The 22,446-nt window shown below is 39.6% G+C and overlaps 2 pseudogenes; both read right to left on the reverse strand.

The window, feature by feature from the left end:
* Window positions 1-5,069: 5,069 nt before the first annotated feature.
* Window positions 5,070-16,303, reverse strand: LOC135272754 (G-rich sequence factor 1-like; annotated as a pseudogene).
* A 4,387-nt stretch (window positions 16,304-20,690) lies between these two features.
* On the reverse strand, window positions 20,691-21,190 carry LOC105733424 (mitochondrial inner membrane protease subunit 1-like; annotated as a pseudogene).
* Between the last annotated feature and the right edge of the window lie 1,256 nt (window positions 21,191-22,446).

The following is a 22,446-nucleotide window of genomic DNA, read 5'->3' on the forward strand; positions in this document are numbered from 1 at the left end:
CATGTCAGAGACCTTCACGGCAGCCCCTCTCATCACAGGCCTAGAAGCCTAGTAGGAAAAAATGGTTTTGTGGGCTGGGCCCAGGACCCCCATACTCTATGCAGCCTTCAAATATGGTACTCTGCATCCCAGCTGTTTCAGCTCCAGCCATGAGGCCAACGTACGGCTCTGGCTGTTCCTTCAGAGGAAGCAAGCACCAAGTCTTTACAGCTTACATGTGGTGTTGGGCCTGTGGGTACATGGAAGTCAAGAATTGAGGTTTGGGAACCTCTGCCTAGATTTCAGAGGATGTTTGGAAATACCTGGATATGCAGGCAGAAGTTTGCTTCAGGGATGGGGCCCTTATGGAGAACCTCAGCTAGGGCAGTGCAGAAGGAAAATGTGCGATCAGATCCCCCACACAGAGTCCCTACTGGGGCATTGCCTAGCGGAGCTATGAGGAGACGGCCACAGTCCTCCAGATCCCAGAATGGTAGGTCCACTGACAACTTGTGCCGTGTGCCTGGAAAAGCCACTGACAATACCAGCAGTGAAAGCAACCAGAAGGGGGCTGTACTCTGAAAAGCCCCCCTTGGGGAAGAGCTTCCCAAGGTCAAGGAAGCCCACCTCTTGCATCAGCATGACCTGGATGTGAGACATGGAGTCAAAAGACATCATTTCAGAGCTTTAAGATTTCACTGCCCTATCGCCTTCGTTTTGGCCAATTTCTCCCATTTGGAAAACGTGTATTAACAACTTGCTTTTGATTATACAGGCTCAAAGGTGGAAAGGGCTTGCCTTGTGTCAGATGAGACTTTGGACTGTGGACTTCTGAGTTAATGCTGAAATGAAGACTTTGGGGGACTGTTGGGAAAATATGATGGCTTTTGATATGTGAGGACATGAGATTTGGGAGGGGCTGGGGTGGAATGATATAGTTTGTCTGTGTCCCCACCCAAATCTCATGTTGAATTGTAGCTCCTATAATTGCCATGTGTTGTGGGAGGGACCCCACAACACATGGGGAGGTAATTAAATCATGGGGGCAGGTCTTTTCCATGCTGTTCTCTTTTTAGGAAATAAGTCTTATGAGATCTGATGGTTTTATAAAGGGGAGTTCCCTTGCACATGCTCTCTTGCCTGCTTCCATGTGAGTCACACCTTTGTTCCTCTCTTGCCTTCTACCATACTTGTGAGGCCTCCACAGCCATGTGGAACTGTGAGTCTATTAAACCTTTTTCCTTTCTAAATTACCTAGTCTCTGGTACGTCCTTATTAGTAGCATGAGAACAGACTAATACAGACCTGGAAAATTTTTTTTTAAGTTACCAATTATTTAAAATGCTCAAGACCAGAGAGAAACTACTGGAGAGTTTATTCTTTAAAACTGCAACTGGAGAAGAAAAGAATTGTGAGTTTGTGACATTCTAGCCTGAGGGCACCCCCCAACTTTCAGGGTCAAGGCAACAAAAAATTATAGCCTAACTGGCTCAAGGTGTCAGAAATAATAGTTCATGGCTAGAAAAAAAGTGAAAGTTTAAAGAAAAATACTTATCAGCAAGAAACTACAGTAAGAGTGAATCATAAAACCTAAGTATGAACTTTGCCCTAATTCCTAGCTAGACACTAAATTATGCATGTACAAGGGAGAACCCAGGGAACACTGTAAAAAAATTAGGCAAGGGCCAGAGAGGAATCTCCTGTTCAGAAACAGAGCTGCATAGAGAAAGTTCTATGTGTTTGCTGCTTTTTAACTGAAATACATTTCCAGGTCATGTGTAGCTTGGGCAGCAGTAATCTAATGCCTTATGGGCTTACAGTACCAGGAGACAGAACTCAAGGCTGGAAGAATGGTTGGAAATTTAAGCAAGGGAACCACTGAAAGAGTGAGCCTTCAAAGCTGAAGTTAACTACTTCCTATTACAAGAGAAAAAATTTGCAGTTTGAGTCCAGGCAAGTTGACTGCTTATTGGAATTGAAAGTAAAAAATTAAGTGTACAAAAAAGAAACCACACACATGCACACACACACACACACACAAGAAAAAACCATAAGAACACAACAGAATCCAGAATCACTATATTTCCTGCAGTCCAATTTTGTACCAAAATTTAGTAGACATGCAAAGAAACAGGAAAATGTATTCTATTATTATGATAAAAGATAAACATTCAATAAAAATTTTGATTTATTCCAGATGTTGTATAGCAGACATCAAAGTAGCTACTATAAATATATACAAAGAATAAAACAGAGTATCAATGAAGAAATGGATCATCTCAATACAGAAATGAAGGTATTAAAATGCAAGTGAAAAATTCTAGAGCTGAAAGGTACAACATAAAGTGCACTAAATAGACTGAGCAGCAAAATGGAAAGGACGGAATAATTATTGAATTTGAATATAGATTGATAAAATTTACTCAATCCAAAAAACAAAAAAAAAAGGAGAGAATATTGAAGAAAAGTTAACAAAACCTCAGAGACCCAGGGAATAATTTCAAGATTTCAAAATATGTACAATTGGAGTCCTAGAAGAGGAGGAGATAGAAAAAGAGAAAAAAAATCACTGGAGACAAAATAACTGAAAACTTCCAAAATGTGGTAGGAAATGTTAATAGATTCAAGAAGCCTCAGGAACCTGAAAACTTGATAAACACAAAGAAACTACTCCCACACACATCATAGTTAAACTGCCAACAAGGAAATATTGAAACCAGAAAAAAAGCACACACACAATATATTACATTCAGAGGAAGACTAACATGATTGCAGATGGCTTTTCAACAGAAACTATAGATACTGGAGGATATTGGAATGGCATAGTGCAAAAAGAAACGAATTTAAGAACCTATCAGCAAAGAATTGTATATGCAGTAAAACTAGCCTTCAAAATGAAGGTGAGAGGAGTTCCACTTCCAGTATGTTCAAGTAAACTCTTAACACAGACCCTCTAACAGATAGTTATAACTACCTAGATACTCAAGAGAGGCACAAAAGCAAGCAGATTCTAATATGGTGAGTGCCCTGTTATCACATATTTTAGCTTAAGGGTGGGCTAAGGCAAGACATGGTAAGTACCACACGTGAAGGCTTAAACTCTGAGATATACAGTCTTTCTGACTTGAAAAACCAGAAAACAGAGTTTGGGAAAACTACAGCTCTTAGAGTATACAAAGAGAATACCACCAAGGAAAGATGTAAGTCTTCCTCTGTCACTCAGGTTGGAGTCCAATGGTACAATCTCAGCTCACTGCAATCTCTGCCTCCTAAGCTCAAGCCATTCTCCTGTCTCAGCTTCCCAAGTAAGTGGGATTACAGGCATGTACCACCACACTCAGCTAATTTTTGTATCTTTAGTAGAGATGGGGTTTTGCCCTGTCAACCAGGCTAATCTCAAACTCCTGACCTCAAGTGATCCACCCACCTCGGTCTCCCAGAGTGCTGGGATTCAAGGTGTGAGCCACCATGCCTGTGCTCTGACATCTTAACCATATATGCACAGACAGATGGCAAACAGATCAATTAAGGATAAAAGAGCTAAATTGAAATTTTAACTGCCACCCAAGAGGCAGCATTTTCAATATAAGTTCAACGAAGTTAATTGTCTGCTAAAACAAAAATAGCAAGTCTTCTGAGGAATGTATTTTTTTAAATTAACCATTTCTTCTTATATTAATATACCAGGACTTGAGGTAATAATATATTCAGTGACTCACACACTCCAATAATAAATACTCCTAGGTAATCTTCAGCCTGAAACAAATCTTCATTTATTGACTACTTACAGTACAGTGATTTTGCATCTTAGCTGGTAATCAAAGATGGTTATGTATTAAATAAGAGAAGACATAGTTTCTCTTCCAGATATCACCTCTCAGAAATCTGGGCAAATTTAATTTTAAGAACTAGAATTGCATCTCCTGGTGGCAGTGGTCACCCTGAGAACAGGAACAGGGCAAAGAAAGTATACAGGATTTTGATTCTCCAACACAGGTACACATAAAGTTAGTTTATTAATGACTACATTTTGAAGCCAGCCATTTTGTCCAATATTTAAATAACAAGCTGTTTAATATTAAAGCAGAATGTACCGCCACACTGTGACAGAAGTACAGCTTTATCCATAAACCCTTCACACAATTATACATTAAATGCTATTTTTATTTAATCAAGGCACCCCTACTTGTTCTAAAATACAGGAAGTGCTACTCCATTGTAAAAGCAAATGCGAAGACTGATTGTTTCCTATCTAGAACTGGTTTAAATTCAAGTGAAGCCATTAATTTTCTCACCAGTCTGGACTGTTCTGACATGTCACTTCACAGTTTTGAGACTAACAAACACCCTTAGGTTTACCCCAAACCAAAAAAAGCCAGGGAGAGACAGTGCAGACAACTTTTAAGTAAAGACTAGGATGTCCCTGAAGTAGATAGGCATCAACATCAAACACCTTTAGCACAAGGCTTAGAAAGGCAAAACATTTCTAAAGACATAAAACTGCCAAATTGTCATTTACACTCGCTGAAGTGTGTTATTTATTTTTTGTTTTGACTTTTTAAAATTCCTATCTCTCTAAGTAATCAAATACAGCAAAATTTAAAACTATTCAGCCAAACCATACGAGTTCAAAGGTCTGAAAACTTTCTTTGCTTTGGTGAATGTTTGGTTAAAATAAATCACTGTTTCACTCCATGAGAAGTTTTACATCAGATCACTCAATTCACAGGCAAAAAAATATTATTTTTTAAATGAAAGAGTTTAAGGAATACTGTTGAATAAAAATATGTAGTCTTTACAATGGATAACATATCATCTAGGAAAAAAAGCTGTTTAATCATATGAAATAAAGATATTTTTAAATCAGATCCTGGACAGTTTAACAAAAGTTTTAATTTGTGGTTTATTTCATAATCCCAAACTGGATCTTTCATTTCTTCTTCTAAGCAGTCCATTGTGAAATTTTTCTTGGAAGCAATTAACCCAAAACACCAAAATCAATTCCCCAGCAGTTGCTACTAATAAACTGGAACTGTATATCCCATGTCCAAGAAAGATGTGCAAATGAAATGCTTCTTGCTTCATTCTTATTATCTGGAGCCCCTGAAGTCTAATTTTCCTTTTGGACAAGAATTTAGGAACGGTTCAATATACCTGTGATGAACGTGGGAACGATCCTTGAGCATCACTGCAACAGCATCCACGTGGGTCTCAAAGTGCACATCAGCTTCTCCAGTGGCCTTTCCACTGGAGCTGTATTCCATGGTGATTCTAACAGGCTTCAGTGGAGCAAAAAAGTTTATAATGTCTTGGGCATTGGCTTGGAAAGGTAATCCTCTCATGTGGACAAAACGCAGACAAGGCGTAGTTCCAAAACCAGCAGCCTCTGGCACCTCCTTAGGCAATTCTATTTCTTTCTCACGTTCAAAAGCTGTCATGGGCCGGGCGCGGTGGCTCAAGCCTGTAATCCCAGCACTTTGGGAGGCCGAGGCGGGTGGATCACGAGGTCAAGAGATCGAGACCATCCTGGTCGACATGGTGAAACCCCGTCTCTACTAATACAAAAAATTAGCTGGGCATGGTGGCGCGTGCCTGTAATCCCAGCTACTCAGGAGGCTGAGGCAGGAGAATTGCCTGAACCCAGGAGGCGGAGGTTGCGGTGAGCCGAGATCGCGCCATTGCACTCCAGCCTGGGTATCAAGAGCGAAACTCCGTCTCAAAAAAAGCTGTCATGGGTTGAATATCCTCATTTACTTCGTGTTCTTCAAAGACCACTTCTGGCTCAGTTGTATACTTAGCAGTAGGAGAAGATGTCATTTTCTTTCCCTTATGAAAACCAACATGTGTTCAAACTTCATTCCTTCTACTTGGAAATATCTCGATGTATCGATTACCAATTTCTTCCCTGTGTTTCAACAGGGCTTGGTTGGCTATTTCTGGTTCTTCAAATTGCACACAGGCTTCCCCTGCTTTTCGTCTCCCTCTGTAGTCCATCACAAAAGTAATGTCAACTGTATTCAGTCCTGCAAAGAAGTCTACGATGTCATTCTTGTTGCAACTATAAGGAAGTCCTCTCAAACGAACCACACCATCATTTACCACAGGCGAAGATTTGACCTGCAGGCTCTTCATTAAGGCATCCACATCTTCATTGTTTATCTCAGTTCAGTGAATCCCAGAGTAAAACAGAAGAAATTCATTCCATCATAGTCACAATGTTGAAAAACAAACATGGAGAAAAAAATCTTGAAAGCTGCCAGAATAATAAACGACACACCACAGAAAGGGGAATGCTAATTAGAAACCACTGACTTCTCATCAGCACCTATAGAGGCAATGACCCTACAGTGGGACAACATCATTAAAATGTTGAAAGAAAATAAAACCTCTCAACCCAAAATTCCACATCAAGTGAAAATATCCTCAAAAATGAAAGTAAAATGAAGACATTTGCAGATAAAAGTAAACCAGATTTTAAATTCAGAAGAATTGCACTATAAGAAATGCCAAAGGAAATTCTTCAGGCTGATGGGAATTGATAGAAAACAGAAAATCAAATCTTAAGGATGGGATGAACAGGATCTGAAATAATTATCCAGGTGAATATTTTAAAATATTTTTCTCTTTATTTCCTTAAAATACATATAGATAAAATACACCTGGCAACGATGACACAAATAGAAACAGGTGGAGAGGTGAAGGGACATACATGGGTGCAAGGCTGTTGCAATTACATATTTTGCATTTTGCAGATTTTAACTTCTTTCTCTCAACACTTCTAGAACAAGTAGACCAAAACCAAAAACCAGTAAAGATTATCTCAACCGTCTTGACCTGTACCCCAAATCCTAGATAATATATTTATTTTCAAGTATGCTTGTCACTTTCACCAAGACAGCCCATGTGCTTGACCATAAACCAAGTTCCAATAAATTTAAAAGAATTGCAGTCATACAAAGTATGTACTTGGCCCACAATGAAATTAAATGAAAAGCCAATAACAATAAGATATCTATGAAAATCTCAAAATGTTTGGAAATGAGACATGTATTTCTAAAAATCCATGGAACAAAGTACTCACAATGTAAAATGACAAATGCAAAAATTAGTTATTTGAAATAAATCAACAATATAGATAAACCTGTAATCAGCAAGAAAAAGGAGAAAACACAAATACAAAGGGGTTATCACTACTAGAATGCCTACAGACATTCAAATCATAATAAAATAATATTATAGACAAGATGTTTCCTGAAAATTCAAAAATGAAGATAAAGTTAATCTTGAAAAATATAACCAAAACTCACATAAAATGAAACAGAAAGTATAAGTTACCTTGTATCTATTAAACAAAGTTAATTTGTTATCAAAACGCTTTTTCCAAAAGAAGCTCCAGGCCCAGATGGTTAACTGGTGAATTTTATCAAATATTTTAAGATGAAATTATACGCTGGGTGTAGATGGTGGCTTACACTTGTAACACCAGTGCTTTGGGAGGCTGAAGCAGAAGGATTGCTTGAACTCAGGTGTTCAAGACCAGCCTGGGCAACATAGCAAGACCCCATCTCTACAAAAAATAAAATAATTAGCCAGGCATGGTGGCATGCACCTGTGGTCTTAGTTACTCAGGAGGCTGGGGTGGAAGAATTACTTGAACCCAGGAGGTTGAGGCTGCAGTGAGCCAAGATCATGCCACTGCACTCCAGCCTTGGCAACAGAGTGAGACCCTGTCTTAAGAAAATAAATAAATAAGAAATAATAATCTTACACAAACTCTTTCAGAAAATGGGGGAGGAATAGGGGTAAAGGCCAGAAGTCAAGCAATGCAGACAGCCTCTAGAAGCTAGAAAAGATAAATAAATAGATTCTCAACCCGAAGCTTCTAGAAGAAGGCTGCCAACACCATGATTTTAGAATTCTGACCTCCAGAAATGCAAGAGAATAAATTTGTGTTGTTTTAAGTCACTTGAAAAAAAAAATTAGGCCAGATTCATTGGCTATCGCCTGTAATCCCAGCACTTTGGGAGGCCGAGGCAGGCGGATTGCTTGAATCCAGGAGTTTGACACTAGCCTGGGCAACATGGCGAAACCTGTCTCTACTAAAAATATGAAAATTAGCCAGGAGTGGTGGCACATGTATGTCATCCCAGCTACTTGGTAAGCTAAGGTGGGAGGATCACTTGATCCAGGGAGGTTGAGGCTGCAGTGAGCCAAGATCATGCCACTGCACTCCGGCCTGGGCAACAGAGCAAGACCCTGTCTCTAAAACAAACAAACAAAAGATACTAAAAAAAAAAAAAAAGAAAGAAAAAAGAAAAATAAGGTAAAGAAAATAAGGGAGAAGGTAACACTTCTCAACTTGTTTTATGAGCCCAGCTCAACTGAAATCTCAACGAAGAGTACAATGAAAGCAAATTAGTATATAAGCAAATAAAAGCCAGTAATGCCTGAAACAGAAGCTACCTCATGGCCGAGTTAAATTCATACAATAAATAAAGGACTATTTTAACAATTAAAACTCAATGTAATTCAATTAATTCCAGTTGAAGAGCTTTTCTGAATAGGTGCAGAAAAATGTATTTGACATAATTCAAGATCCATTCACAATACAAACTTTCAAAAAAAATAGGAAAAGAGAACTTCCTCAAACTGATCAAGGGCATGGTTATAGAAATGAGTCAAAGACAATCTCTGTGTGTTGGTATCTAGGTTGCTGATTTCTTCTGTCTGAGACCTGTTAGCTCAAAGTCTGTCAACACCAAACATAAATTTTTGCACATCCAATTATTTTTAAAATGCCCAAACAAGCATATGTACAGGCCTTTATGTCCTGTGTGCTTTGCATACCCCGAGGAATTTCACCCAGCAGCTGTTACCCATTGTTCAGATAGGGCCTTGATGTTGTAAGGCCTCAAGCCTCTGCTGCCCTTCAGGGGTCTCTAACAGAGACTCCCCACTATGCTGCTGAGCAAAATCACCAAGGCACCTGTTTCTGATCCCCTCTCTGTTGTCCTCCTTCTGTGGGTGGCCCCTTACCACAAGCCTCTGGGAGGTCTCATGCTACAAGGGACCTCACCTCTCATTCAACCCCGTCCAAGTGCCACCCAATCAAGTTTTATATATGTTACTGCCACTCATGGGATAACTTTTTTTCTTGATCAGTCCACAAATCCTTTGAACCCCCTATAAATATCTACCAAAAAATCTACAGGTATCATCATACTTAATAGTGAATCAATGAATGCTTTTCTGCTATAATTGGGAACAAGGCAAGGATGCCCACTGTGACTGCTTCTATTAAACTGAGCAAGGTCCTGGCTAGTGCAATAAGGCAAGAAAAAGAAAAGGCATAAAGATCAGGAAAAAAGTGAAAATATTTCTATTTGCTGGGTTGTAATTATTTATATAGAAACTCCTAAGGCATATTCACTACTATTATTAGAATTTATAAGTGACTTCAGCAAAGTCACAGGATATAAAGTCAATATAAAAAACTCAATTTTATTTGTATATACAAGTAGCAAGCCATTGAAAATAAAATCTTAAAATTTTTCATTTAGAATAGTGTCAAAAACCACAAAGTATTTAGTAATAAATTTAGCCAAAGAAGTAACAACCTCTACCTTGAAAATTATAAAACATTTCTCAGAGAAATTGAAGAAGATCAAAATAAGTAGATTAAATCATGTTCACAGATTGGGGGAAAAAGCAACATTATTAAGTTGTCAATTCTCCCCCAAATCTCTATAGATTCAATGATATTCCACACATAGTTCCAGGAGGTTTGTTGACAGAACTAAGAATCTTATTCTAAAATATATGTAGAAATTTAAAGGAACTAAAATTTCCAAAGCATTCTTAATAAAACATCATGGAGTTGGGAGGGTTTAACCTACCTCATCTCAAGGCCTACTTTAAAACTACATTAAACAATAAGGTGTGGTTTTGGTGAAAGGATGCCATATAGCTCAACTGAATGAAAAATAGTTCAAAAACGGACCCACACATATATGGCCAATTGATTTTCAACCAAATTCCCAAGGAATTTGATGGGGGAAAGAATGTCTTTTCAACAAATGATAACTAGAAAAACTGGATATTCATATGGGGAAAAAATGACCATAAACAACAAATCACATCATAAATAAAAATTTACTAGAAACAGATTCGATCATAGACATAAATGTAAAAGGTGAAACTACAAAATATCTAAAACTTAGGATGAAATCTTTGTGACCGTGGAGGTAGGCTAACGTTTCTTTGTCATGTTACAAAAGTCACTAAACATAAATGAAAAAACTGATGTTTGTCTCCATTAAAGTTCAAAACTTCTACTCAAAAAAAGACACTAACAAGGAAATAAGCAAACTACAGATGGGGAGAAAATATTTGTAATACATATTATTTGATAAGGGACTGGTTTCTGGGATATAAAATAACTCTTGCAACTTAGTAGTAAAAAAGAAAACAACCAATTAATTTTTTTAATGGGCAAGATTTTAAAAGAGGATCTATGACTGGCCATGACTGGCCGTAAGTACGTGAAGAGTGACTCTCCACCATTAGTCATCAGGGAAATTATGGTAGTCATCAGGAAAAACGTTATGTGTCAATTTAGCTAGGCTGCAGCAGTTATTCAAGAAAACACTAATCTAAGTATTGTGAAGACATCTCATAGATGGGATTGAGGTCCATGGTCAGTTGACTATATATAAGGGAAGCTATTCTAGATAATCTGGGTGGGCCTGGCTCAATCAGTTGAAAGGCCTTAAGGACAGAGCTGATGTGTCCCTGATGAAGAAGACATCCTGTCTGTGGGCAGCAGCTCCTGCCCATGCCCAAGAGTCTCAGCCTGCCCTTCCTGACTGCCTGCCCTACATATCTCACTCTGGCTGGGCTGGAGAGTATGAAGATGGGGGTGAGAAAGATGTCAATGAAAACCCTACAAGAGAGTCTTCAGAAAACCCTACAAGAGAGGCTGACTCCATCTGAATGATGCTGTACTATGATCTCTGGACCTATAAGAACTGGGGCAGAAACATCACATACCCTAAAACATCTGGAACTGCTGCTCTCATGTGGTCCTCTTGGCACATTAGGGTCACAATCTTCCAAAGGAAAGGATGCATGGGGCTATGCAAGGTGCAGAGGATATTCTAATGCTAGACGGCCAACGTCAGACATTTGCTTACACCCATTGCCAGCCCCCAACCTCCAAAGGGGAGCTCATGTCTAACTAAGGGGCTCTTTTCCCTTACTTTCCCAAGGGTTGGGATTTACTTGGAGGATGGTGATCCAGAGACTTATAATCCCAGACTGCTCTAGGAAGTGAATTAAATAATTCTCCCTCCTCTCTTTACCTCATCTACTTTCTCTGTTAATATATTTATCCTACACCTCATGCCCATCAGAGAAACAACTTTTTTTGCTGTTTTGCTGTGACAGAGATCCTGAAAAACACATCAGATTCCACCAACTCTCAATTCCCAAGGTACATCTGGTGCCTTTGCTCCCTGGGCATTTCTGTATAGGTTGTCTGTATTCACATTTGTATTGTTCTAGACACACCACTGGGAAGGTTTCTGCTTCTTCCCCATCAAAGCTTGGAAGCCCTGGTAAGGCAGTATTTCATCAGGAATCTGCATTGGACAAGGCTTCTCTGCACCTTGTAAGAAATGTGTTACTACAAAAGCTTTGCTTTTGATGCAAAGGTTGGGATACCCCTTGCTCCGAGAGATGACCGTTTCTACTTTTTTATAATTTAATTTTAAAAAATTTAACTTCTTGCAATTTTTAAGTGTTTATATTGGTAAGTATATTTACATTGTTGTACAATTTCACTTTTTTGTTTTAAAAGTAACTCTGCTGTCATGTGGATTTATACATGGTCTGCTGGGGAATGTCATGAGATTTTAAATTTCTCTCTGGGATTTTCTGAAGGTACAATCTAACAGACCTATCCACATTATCAAAAGCCTCTGTGTGTTTTTCTCTGTTGTCAGGATATATTTGAATATAAATAATTTACTATCTGCCCAGAATCCAAAATTATATTCTATACATCTGAGTCTTCCCAGTAGTCCATCCTTACCCGTAGAACCAAAGAGAAACTGTGCAAGGTGGCAATTACTCCCCACAGTAGAGGTCTGCAACTTTAACTTGCCTACATATAGCCCTGGTGACAATGCAGAATCCAGAGTCCCATTCCTAGAGATTTGAATTTAGTGGGTCTGGAGTGGCTCCTGTCATTCTGTATTTTTCACACACTCCTGAGCAGGATGGCAGCGAATCATCCTTGCGGAACCAGAACCTAAGCAGGTGATCAGAGAGGAGATGCCTGCCCACTATGCTTCTCCCCTCTCAGGCCTGAGCTGTGAGCATCCTCCAGCTGGACCCAAGGAGAATTCAAGGACATTCAAGATCTGGAGCCTGTTTTGCTTCTTCACTTACAGGCTTGTAGTCTGCACAGAAGATCCTCTAAGCACCTTGGGTGAAGACCATGCCTACCTCATAGGGCTGTGCTGAGGATAAAATAGATAGAACAGGATCTGGCACACAGTGACAACTCAATGAACGTTAGGTGTTGCTCTCCCCATGACCATGGTCATTGCTGGTGCCATCACTAACACTCCTATCAAGAGATGTCAAGGAGAAAGCTCCTGAATGAACCCTCTACCCTCTATCATGTGAGAAAGAAGACTCCACTCCAAGCAGGTAAGAACTGTGAAGAACAAATTAAAATCATGAGTCTAGCATCAGCACCACACCCCTTTCACCTCATCTCCCTCACACTGGCAGTCTTTTCCAAGGTTCTCGCCTCTGCAGGAGCAGCCCATGCATTTCACCCAACAGGAAACCATCCTTAACTGAGGTTAGTGGACCTTTCTCAAGACTATTTCCTCCCTACATACCACTGTAATCTCCAAATCCCTTTTCTGTCATCCCAGACATGTTTAGCTTCCCAATCTGATGCAATCCCCTTCACCAAGTGGAGACCTTCACCAAGCCCTCTTCTGAAGTCAAAGTGCTATGAACTTTCCCCAGAACATCAATGACTGTGCTGAGCCTTAGCCCCCTTCCCAGTGTTCCCAGCACAGTCCTCCGGCAGCAAGTCAACCTGCATTCCAGTGGGAAATGGCTGTGTCTTGCATAACCTTAAAGCTTCCCTAGTCTCTGCACAAACAGTAGTCTTTCTCAGAATGTGATGAAGTGGGCATACTATACATAGAGCCAAGTGCTTAGTAGGTGCTCAATGGAATGAATGTGTTGTTAAGAACAAATAGTTTCTCTTCAAAGGGTTTCAATTTCTGGTTCTTTGTTCTATTCTAAAAAGTAATCTTGCCCATTCATCTATCAGCCCTCCCTATCTCTGCTGTGACCAAACACACCCGAGCATTTCCTGTCACCTATGTAACCGTCCTTCCCATCAAAAGCCCACCCTTGCCCCCTTGATGATGTCAACAGTAGCCAATTGGAATTAGCCTAGATTGTGTGGTCCGACCCCAGCCCACAGTGGGAGGACACAGGAACAGGGTCTGCGTTAGGGGATAAAAACTCCTGCTCTCGGCCGGGCGCGGTGGCTCAAGCCTGTAATCCCAGCACTTTGGGAGGCCGAGGCGGGTGGATCACGAGGTCAAAAGATCGAGACCATCCTGGTCAACATGGTGAAACCCCGTCTCTACTAATACAAAAAATTAGCTGGGCACAGTGGCGCGTGCCTGTAATCCCAGCTACTCAGGAGGCTGAGGCAGGAGAATTGCCTGAACCCAGGAGGCGGAAGTTGCAGTGAGCCGAGATCGCGCCATTGCACTCCAGCCTGGGTAACAAGAGCGAAACTCCGTCTCAAAAAAAAAAAAAAAAAAAAAAAAAAAACTCCTGCTCTCCTTTGTTCTGTGTACTCTCCCTTGCCTCTGCCTTGCATACAGGAGATGCCCTTCTATAGAAGTAAATTGCCTTCCTGAGAAACTTTTGTCTGAGTGTTTGTTCCACTTTGAGGCACAGAGCATTTTTATCTCCAACAATCTGGGGGCTCGTCCGGGATTCCCATTCTCCTCTGGGGAAGGGTCTCTGGTCCCCTCCTGTGAGAAGGCGTGCCCCGCTGCCTCGTTGTGGCAGCTCAGGGATAAAGGAGTTGAGACCCACCCAGTGTGACGAATAAACCCAGACTCTCAGCAACACGGGAAAGAAGCTGGCCAGCAGCTTGGGGAAAGGAGGCTCACATACCGCAGTGACCAGGTAACTCTGCACAGACCAAGGTGAGAAAAGCCACAGGGGCGGCGAAGTATTGCCTTGGTGGTCGGGATTCTGGAGGTTGAAAGTGTGTGAATGGTAACAAGCACTACTGCTGTGCGGAGTGAGTGAGTCCAATCTGTGGTTCCGTGGTTACCTCAGGAGGCTAATGGTGGCCTTTTATAGGGATCCTGACATTGGGGTTTATACAGTCCCGACAATGCTAAGAGGAGCATAATTTCCCTCTGGGAAAGTGGCCAGAGTGGATGAAGCGAAAGAAGAGTGCAAAGAATCTCCAGCAGGTGGGGCTAAAGGATAGGTGAGACATTTCTAATATGAAAAATTGAGCCTATTAGCCCTAGCAAGCCCCTAGAGAAGGATAGGCAAGACATTTCCTATAGGAGGGATTGAGCCTAACTAGGACCCAATATGGGAACTACCCCAAGCAAGACAAGTAGAAAGGATAAAATTAGCAACAAAGATATCCCACCCCCCAGTAGACTCCTAGGTCTCATGTTGAAACATTAGAAAGGTAATGAAAAGACTGAACATAAGAAAAAGGAACAAATGATAAGACAGTGCTGTTCCATTTGGACTCAAGAACCAATCCTCGAACCCTTAGTTTTCTGGCCAAAATTTGGGTCAAATGAGGAATAGATTTGTGACCTTTTAATAGAAAATGTTGCTAGTAGACCTGCCTCCTAAGAGGAAATAGATTATGCCCTATGTTGGTGGTGGGGACATGTCTTTTACTCTCCAAGTGTTGAAAGGAGCAAGTCAAAAACTAATCTTTGGAGGAGATTTAGTTGTAAGCATGACCCATCAAGTTAGAACCATCTTTCTTAATCAAAAAGGTGGTTTATGGACTCAAGAATCTTAAAGGAAAAGGCTGTTCTGTTAAAAAGAGATAATTTAACACTAACCACCTACCTAACCTAGCAGGTTTCTTAACAGAGAGTCTAAACCTAAAAAGAGAATACATATGTTTAGATTTAATTGACTATCACACAAAACTTAGGCCCAATTCAAGAAAGACCCTCCCTTCGAAACAGGGCGGCACTCATTAATAGATGCTTCCTCCCAAGTGATTGAGAAAAAAAGACACAGCGGTATTCAGTAATTAATGGAAAAGCTCTTAAAGAAATAAAGTCAAGAAAATTGTCTAATAATTGCTCTACCCAAACTTGTGAGCTGTTTGCCTTGAGTCAAGCCTTAAAATACCTGCAAAAGCAGGAAGGAACCATTTATACTGATTCTAAGTACACCTTTGGGGTGGCTCATACATTTAGAAAAAATTTAAACTGAATAAGGTCTTCTTAATAGTAAAGATCAAAACCTTGTTCACAAAGAGTTAATCACCCGAGTATTAACCATCAGTTGCCAAAAGAAATAGCTATTGTCCATGTCCCTGGACACCAGAAAAACCTGTCTTTTAAGAGTCAGAAAAATAACTTAGCAAATCAGAGACAAGCAGGCTGACATTTCTTCTACGCCTGTTTCCACTCAACTCTTTATCTCCCTCCTCCTACCATGATCCCATTTTCCTCTTCTACTGAGAAAGAAAAGCTGATAGAAATGGTGCTAAAGAAAACTCAGAAGGAAAACAGATATTTCCAGACCAAAAAGAAACATTGTCCAAACCCCTTTATTAAAGAAATAATTTATGCCCCGGCCAAACAAGTTACAGATAGTTGCTTACTAATAAACAAACTACTAAAGAGATTGCCCCTTAAGGTGAGGAGTCCAGGCTTAGACCATTCCAAAGTACCCAGATTGATTACACAAAGGCACCTCCAATAGGTCTTCTGAAATATTTATTAATGATAGTAGATTACTTCACTAAGTCAAAGCTATTCCCTTTTCAAATGCAATGGCCAATAATATAGTTAAAGCATTAATTAAATATATAGTGCTCAAATTCAGGCTAATAGAAAATATTAACTCAGGCAATAGAACCTGAGTTAAGCACATATCGTTAAGAAGCTATCCCAAAGTCCAGTATCCCATGATTTATCCCAAAGTCCAGTACCCTGTGGGTCCAGATTGTCCGCTTTCCACTTGAATGGTCCTCTAGTGGACTGAGCATGAGCTGCATGGTAGCTCTCCTCCAAGACTCTATGGCTTGGGGCAATAAATCATGCAGACAGATTTAAATACACTGTAGACCTCACAGCCATATCACCAACATTTTTAGGAGCTGAGAGTTCACACTCCTCCGCCTGGGTGTCTGCTGGGAGGATTCTGAGTTCCAGATGGGCTTGGAGGGCCCAGCTTCCTGATGTGACAGATACTGCAGAGACACAGTTTAAATGTGGGTTAAGAACCCACCTCTGACGCTGGCCTAGCTCTACTGATGGTGGGCACCTCAGCTGTGCTTCAGTTTATCCTATGCAGTCATGAAAATTAAATGAGTTGACTTAAAAGTGTTTTGCACACTGTGCAGTAGAGAGTAAGTGCTATGGGTATGTCGACTATCATTACCACCAGGGCTCATGTCTTCTCAGCACCTCTCTCTACATTAATAAGCAGGTTTTATCCCTGTAGGATTGTTAGAAGCAATTTTATGTGAAACGGGCAATGCCTTAGCTCTCCAAAAATCACAGAGCTGTCAGTCTGTTTGATAGTTCTGCAAAATTCTGTACCTGCCTTTTAATAAACTGGAGGCATAATCCAAACCTACTGGGCTTGCCATTTCCTGTCACAATATCAAGGGAACCCAGGCGATCTGCTGGGCAGGAGCTTCAGCTAGACAGAGAGTTGGGACCTGATTGCAAAAGGTGGCCATTAGTGGACAGCAAATCAAACTCACCATTTAACCATGAGCTGGTCAGTGCCCATGCTGTATAGAGGGTGGGTTTGAGGAATGGGTTCGGCTGTATGGGAGGAGACTTGCTGCAGCCAGTGACCCCCTAAAGAACCTCTAAGTCCACCTCCTATGACCCCTCTCCTCATTCTTCTTTGACAACCCAAACAAGCATCAGTAACAACCATAAGCCCCATGCAACACACAGAAAATGTGAGCTCACACCAGATGGGGGAAAACAGCAGAGATGCCCTCCTCCCCAGGGAAGGTGGGTGCTATGGCAGGGGGAGAGAGGGAGCAGAGTAGGTGAATCCAGTCTGAGAAACAGAGCCAGGCCTTGTCTCAAAAAAAAAAGAGAGAAAGAAAAAATGAAATGAAAAAGAGGGAGAAGAAGGAGGAAAAAAGAATAAAGACTGAAAGAATAAAAGGTGGAAGGAATGAAGGAAGGAGGGCGGGAAGAAAGGGCAGAAGAAAAACATAAGTTCCTTTATGTGCCCACTTGATAGGACATACATCAGAATTCAAATACAGAAGGAAAACGTAAAATCTGCCCTGTACAAAGAGTCACATGGACATGTAAAACACCCTTGTCTCCTCTAAAATGCATGATTCCTTGCTCTGTTACTGCAAATGTGTGTGCTCTGTCCACTCACAGATAAGCAGGATATATTTGCGTGATTTAAATGTCACCTAGATCTTGTGAATAATAAACAGTGAGCCATTCCACAGGATCTGAATCATGTTCCCTGGAAACCATTCCTTCATGAGCTAAGCCCCCATGCCAGGGTCTGAAATTCTCAGAGCCTGTGACTTCTTATTGCTCTGTCCCATTACTCCAGAAAGCAGCAGGGTAAAAACAAACTATGCCCTCTTCCTCAGCAGCTTTCAAACACTCCCAGTACGTGATGTCACATCATCATCATATCAAAGGAGTTAGACCTAGCCCCTTCCCCCAGGGAATGTTAACATCCAGCATTGTCATGAAAGAGGCATGACACTAAACATCTGGGAGTGATAATTGAATAAACTGGTTACACGTGGGTAGTGGAAAATGATGACTTTTTCTAAGTAGCATTCACTGAAATTTGATTATTGTTTTATGATTTTCAAGAGACTTAGACATATATTATCTCCATTATGTATGTGCTGGGGAAAAACTTCTCCCCCTTGTATTCCTAGAGCTCATTATCCAAAGCTAGGATTCACACATTTAGCAGGTATTTATTGAGTTGCTACTATGTGCCTGACTTTATTCTAGGAACTTGGAAGTATAGCAGTAGACACAGGAGACAAAAATCTCTGTCCTCATGGTATTTGCAGACTAGTGGAAAGAGGTAGAAAATAAAAATAAAATATGCAAAATATCCGATAAAGAGCAATGAAGAGAGTAGGTGGGATGGGAGAGGGGTCTTGAGATTTTGAATAGGGATATTCAGGAAATGCCTTTTAAGAAAGTGATATATGAGCAAAGATGTGAAGGAAGTGGAAGAGGAAGACACACTGCTACACAGTAGGAAAAGCAGTTGTGAAGGCCCTGAGCCAGAAGTGTGCTTGGCTGTGTGAGGACTAACAAGAAAGCTAGTCAATGGGTCAAGGACAGCAGAAGCAGACAACGGAACCATTTTGGAGATGATTGCAATGACCCAGGCTGGACATGCGGATGACTTGGACAAAAGGGTAGCAATGGAGTTGGCAAGAAGTGGTGGGAGTCTGGATTTATTTTGAAGGTAGAATAGGTGAGATTTGCCACAGGAGGGGATGTGGGTTATAAAAGAAATAGAGGTAGGAAAATTGTTTGAACCCGGGAGGCAAAGGTTGCAGTGAGCCAAGATCACACCACTGTACTCCAGCCTGGGAAACAAAAACTCCATCAGAAAGCAAGGAAGGAAGGAAGGAAGGAAAGAAGGAAGGAAGGAAGGAAGGAAAAGAGAGAGGGATGGAGAGAGGAGTCCAAGATGACTCTAAGGTTTTAGGCCTGAGTTATTTGAAGGTTGGCAAGGTCTTTGGCAAAGCATTTTAAATTGGAGAAGGCCATGACTCTCGTAGCATAGTAACACTCTCAGGATTAGGGTTGTGGAAGAGGGATAGGTTGAAACCCAATTCTGGGGATGAATTCCCACCTTCTTTACCTATAGGCACCAAAGACATCCCAACACCCCAATTTCATCTCATCCCATCCCCCTTTTGCAGTGGTCATTGATTTTTAAAAAAATACTTAGTACAATTTATGATTAGGTTTATATAATTTACATCCAATTAAATGCAGAAATGTTAAATCCCTAATGCAAAGAATTTTACCATTCATATACACCTGTGACACCACTACCCCATACCAGATGTAAAATACTGCCTTAATCACAGAAAGTTCCTTCCTGTTCCATGGAATCACACTGTGTGCACGCTCTTGTGTCTGGCTTATCAGCCTTGCCTTAATGATTTTGAGAATCATTCCTATTGTTGCATGTATGAGTAGTCCTTTTTCTCATTGGCGAGTAGTATTCCATGTTTGAATAAATCACGATCTGTCTGTCCTTTCATCTATCCATAGGCATTTGGGCTATTTCCTGTTTGGGTCTATTATAAATGTAGCTACTATAAACATTTGTGCACAACCATATCGATGACGTATATTTTCATTTCTCTCTGGAAAATACCTAGGAGTCGAAATGCCAGTTCATGTTTTAAGTACACATTTAGCTTTGTAACAAAGTTCCAAAGAGTTTCCCAAACTGCTTGAACCATTTTCCAGCCCCACCAGCAATGTATGCGTTGCTGTACCTCCTCCCCAAGGTTTAGTGCTGCCATTCGCTCTTGTGGATGGGTGGTAGTATCTTATTGTGGCTTTAATTTGTATTTCTAATTTGTAATTAGCATTTCGACTACTATAATAACATTGAGTACTTTTCATATGTCTATTTGTCATCCATATATCTTCTTTAGTGAAATGTTTGTTCAGATATTTTCCCAATGTGTTAATTGAGTTTTCTTTTTATTATTGATTTATATAAAAATTTTATATACTTTGAAGATGAGTCCCTTGTCAAATATATGTACAGTGAATATTTTGTCTGGGGATTATCTGTACATTCTTTTTTATTAACACTTATTTTGAAGTAATTTAAGACTTCCAGAAATAGAAAGTAAAATAAGACTTGCAAAAATAATCCAAATAATTTCCAAATATCTTTCAGTCAGAGCCCATAAATGCTAACATTTTACCACGTTGGCTTTGTCAGTTTCATTGTTTCTGTCTTTCATAGACACACACACACACACACACACACACACACACACACCAATTTTTTTCTGAACCGTTTGAGACTAAGTGACAGATGATATTCTTTTATTTTGAATACTTCGAGTATTTTCTCAAAACGAGGACATTCTCTTACTGAGCCATAGTACAATAATCAAAATCAGTGCATTAATATGAATACATTATTATCTAATCTGCAGACCTTGTTCAAAATTCATCAACTGTCCCCCAATGTCCTTTATAGAAAAACAATTGCTAAGGCCAAGGATCCAAACCAAGACCACACATTGCATTTAGTTTTTATTTCTCTTTAGTCTCTCTCTTTTTATTTTTAATAGCAAATAGTGTATTGGTAAGTACATGGTTTCAATGGGAGTAATAAATTCACATGAACAGGAGACAATAATCAAGTCAAAATGCTTACTAATTATCAGAAAATCTGTGGCCATTAGGGCTGGCACATAAAAATCCAAAATCACTCAGAGGCCAAATCTTAAAGAAAATTCGTCCTCTTATTAGAATCCATACAGAATAGGTCCACAGTACCTGGAATCTGTAGAATTCTGTAGATTATCACCTTCTAACCAAACATGACCCACTGGCACATAACTATGGCTTTTGAATAAATTTGATGGTCCAGTAGTGAGGATTTTGTCTCCTTCCAAACCAATTACTCTTTTCCAAATATTTGATTTTGGATCACTTGGGCTTTTTGCAATCACAGTGTCACCTCTTTGGATACCATAAAAATGTCAACTAAGGTTTTCTGCAAAGACAATATTTGAATTTTGAATTGTAGGCTCCATTGATGGTCCAGAACACATGACAACACCACCAATGTATTCAAAAGTACAATGAGCTATACAGCCATACTGAATAGTATAGCCAACGAGTTGAAACGTTTTCCCTAGAACACCAAGCATAGTTCTATGTAGACTCTGCCACCATTGGCCATAGGTCTATTCTATAATTCATTCAATTTATAGGAAGTTGCAGGGCTTCCAGGAAAAAAAAAATGAAGCTTGTTTCAAAGTGTTATGTGGGTGATCCATTTAATCTGGAACAGTTTGTCAGTCAATCAGTCAATCAGTCTATCTATCCATCCGTCCATCCATCCACCCATTCATCCATTCATCTATCCATCAATTACTCACTTATTGTCTTTCACAACTTTGACACTTTTGAGGAGTACATAGCATTTATTTTGTAGACTATTCTGTTCATTTTCTTTATGGTATATTTTGATGAGAAGAAATTTTTATTTCGATTAAGTGTAATTCATTGGGAGTTTTCTATGGTTAGTGCATTTTGTGTCCTACGTAAGAGAATTTTGCCTGCTCTAAACTCATGAAAAGATTCTGGATTTTTGTGTCTAGGGTGTCAGGGTTCTCACTTTTATACTTAGGTCTATCTATCTAGCATTTTCAATTAATTTTTTTATGTGGAGTGAGACAGAGATTGAGATTCATCTTTATTTATAATATCCAGTTGTTTCAGCACCATTTCTTAAAGATGAACTTTCTTTCCCCACTGAATTGCCTTTGTATCTTTATCAAAAATAATTTGGCCATGTATTTGTTACACTAACCTGTTCCTTATGCCAATACCACACTGTTTAGAGTATATAGCTTTATCACTAGTTTTGAGATCAGGTTGTGTAAATCCTCCAATTTTGTTATTTTTCAGACTTGTTTTGTCTAATGTAGATCTTTTGGATTTCTGTAAAATTTTAGAATACAATTTCCTTCTTTAAAAAGCCTGTTGAGATTTTAATTAGGATTGTATGGAATCAACAGATCAATTTTGAAGAAAAATATTTTTAAATTATTGAGATTTTATAAACATATGTCATAACATGATAAATCTTTCCATTTATTTAGGTCTTCTTTAATTTCTCTTAGCAATGTTTCACAAGTCTTGCACACACCAATTTTAGTCCTAAGTAATTGATGTATTTAATGCTATTGTAAATGATATTTTTAAAATTTCATTTTCTACTGTTTGTTGTTAGAACATAGTACAATTGAGTTTTGTATGTTAACTTTGCGTACTACAATATTGTTAAATCAATTTCTAGTTCATTTTTGGCAGATTACATAGAATTTTCTACATACACAAGCATGCTATCTGTAAATCATGATAGTCATCTTTTTGTCAGCATTATACCATTTTGGGTTTT

Source organism: Aotus nancymaae, unplaced genomic scaffold, assembly GCF_030222135.1.
Source record: "Aotus nancymaae isolate 86718 unplaced genomic scaffold, 86718_ANA_hifiasm-v0.15.2.pri h1tg000131l, whole genome shotgun sequence".
Classification (NCBI taxonomy): Eukaryota; Metazoa; Chordata; class Mammalia; order Primates; family Aotidae; genus Aotus; species Aotus nancymaae.